General features: G+C 38.8%; 2 non-coding genes across 2 annotated transcripts; both read left to right on the forward strand.

The window, feature by feature from the left end:
* Positions 1–858: 858 nt before the first annotated feature.
* On the forward strand, positions 859–930 carry TRNAE-UUC (transfer RNA glutamic acid (anticodon UUC)). The gene has a single exon. It is a non-coding gene; the product is annotated as a tRNA-Glu (tRNA).
* A 1,046-nt stretch (positions 931–1,976) lies between these two features.
* TRNAE-UUC (transfer RNA glutamic acid (anticodon UUC)) lies at positions 1,977–2,048 on the forward strand. Its single transcript has one exon. It is a non-coding gene; the product is annotated as a tRNA-Glu (tRNA).
* Positions 2,049–2,500: the final 452 nt, after the last annotated feature.

A 2,500-nucleotide genomic window follows, 5' to 3' on the forward strand; every position in this document is an offset into this window, starting at 1 on the left:
TACTTCAAAATGTCGAGGAACTCAACAACTCGTATGGCCTGTCCTTTGGCCTCCAATTTCCATTCTAATCTGTAGAATTTAACAACTGAATGGCAAAGTTCTCAAGCTCCCTGGTCAAAGAAAAGGAGTGAACTGTACCCTATCTGAGGGAAAACCTCATAACCATCAGAATAAGCCACTATCTCCTAACTACTCTTCAAATGAGTCAAGTTTAAACTGTTGAAAGGAAAAAATTTTTTAATCAAAGCAACACTCTTTTTTTTTTTTTTTTTTTTTTTTATAACGCCTCTCATTTTTTCTGTGACCCTTTGGGTTATCCCATTTGACCAAGCAAACAGTATTCTTAGTTTACTGGTTCGATTCCTGCTATGGGATTGCCACTTTTTCTGTAATAATTCACGCATTGAAAGGTCGACACAAGCCATGCATACAGTCAGTCTAGCTTGGATTTGCTCTTTGCAGCAAAAAATGCTGACCACAATAGATTTTGGACATTCATTCCATTCTTTTGCTCAATACTCCATTTGAATTCATATCACAAATCATTTTTACTTTTGACTTTTAACTATTTGGTTTCAAAGGATCCAAAACCCCCTTCCTTTATATCTGACGTTTTTTGGTACTGAGTGGATACAGTTCTGGCTGTCTAGTCAAGATGGAGACAAAATATCTAAAGCATAGTGCCCCGTGTGAGGATCGAACTCACGACCTTCAGATTATGAGACTGACGCGCTACCTACTGCGCTAACAAGGCAAGCTTCTAGCAAGGATGTGCCAAACTTACTTACTCAAAGCAATTAAGTTCTTCTTTTTTCACATTGAGAACGTCTTGAGAGAACGTCTTGAGAGAACCACTCTTCCCATATGGTCTAGCGGTTAGGATTCCTGGTTTTCACCCAGGTGGCCCGGGTTCGACTCCCGGTATGGGAATGCTGCTTTTTCTGTACTATCTCTGACATTCAAAGGCCGACACAGTTGTTTGCATAAAAAAGCATTCAAGTAAAATTTGCACTTTGCAGCCAAAATTGCAAAACGTTAGGGTCTTGGCACTTCATTTCTAACTCTAGCACAACACATTTATAGGTTTCATAGCTCAAACTATTCTCAACTATCGTTTTTTACTTCAAAATGTCGAGGAACTCAACAACTCGTATGGCCTGTCCTTTGGCCTCCAATTTCCATTCTAATCTGTAGAATTTAACAACTGAATGGCAAAGTTCTCAAGCTCCCTGGTCAAAGAAAAGGAGTGAACTGTACCCTATCTGAGGGAAAACCTCATAACCATCAGAATAAGCCACTATCTCCTAACTACTCTTCAAATGAGTCAAGTTTAAACTGTTGAAAGGAAAAAATTTTTTAATCAAAGCAACACTCTTTTTTTTTTTTTTTTTTTTTTTATAACGCCTCTCATTTTTTCTGTGACCCTTTGGGTTATCCCATTTGACCAAGCAAACAGTATTCTTAGTTTACTGGTTCGATTCCTGCTATGGGATTGCCACTTTTTCTGTAATAATTCACGCATTGAAAGGTCGACACAAGCCATGCATACAGTCAGTCTAGCTTGGATTTGCTCTTTGCAGCAAAAAATGCTGACCACAATAGATTTTGGACATTCATTCCATTCTTTTGCTCAATACTCCATTTGAATTCATATCACAAATCATTTTTACTTTTGACTTTTAACTATTTGGTTTCAAAGGATCCAAAACCCCCTTCCTTTATATCTGACGTTTTTTGGTACTGAGTGGATACAGTTCTGGCTGTCTAGTCAAGATGGAGACAAAATATCTAAAGCATAGTGCCCCGTGTGAGGATCGAACTCACGACCTTCAGATTATGAGACTGACGCGCTACCTACTGCGCTAACAAGGCAAGCTTCTAGCAAGGATGTGCCAAACTTACTTACTCAAAGCAATTAAGTTCTTCTTTTTTCACATTGAGAACGTCTTGAGAGAACGTCTTGAGAGAACCACTCTTCCCATATGGTCTAGCGGTTAGGATTCCTGGTTTTCACCCAGGTGGCCCGGGTTCGACTCCCGGTATGGGAATGCTGCTTTTTCTGTACTATCTCTGACATTCAAAGGCCGACACAGTTGTTTGCATAAAAAAGCATTCAAGTAAAATTTGCACTTTGCAGCCAAAATTGCAAAACGTTAGGGTCTTGGCACTTCATTTCTAACTCTAGCACAACACATTTATAGGTTTCATAGCTCAAACTATTCTCAACTATCGTTTTTTACTTCAAAATGTCGAGGAACTCAACAACTCGTATGGCCTGTCCTTTGGCCTCCAATTTCCATTCTAATCTGTAGAATTTAACAACTGAATGGCAAAGTTCTCAAGCTCCCTGGTCAAAGAAAAGGAGTGAACTGTACCCTATCTGAGGGAAAACCTCATAACCATCAGAATAAGCCACTATCTCCTAACTACTCTTCAAATGAGTCAAGTTTAAACTGTTGAAAGGAAAAAAATTTTTAATCAAAGCAACACTCTTTTTTTT

Source organism: Anomaloglossus baeobatrachus, chromosome 4 (assembly GCF_048569485.1).
Source record: "Anomaloglossus baeobatrachus isolate aAnoBae1 chromosome 4, aAnoBae1.hap1, whole genome shotgun sequence".
NCBI classification, from domain to species: domain Eukaryota; kingdom Metazoa; phylum Chordata; class Amphibia; order Anura; family Aromobatidae; genus Anomaloglossus; species Anomaloglossus baeobatrachus.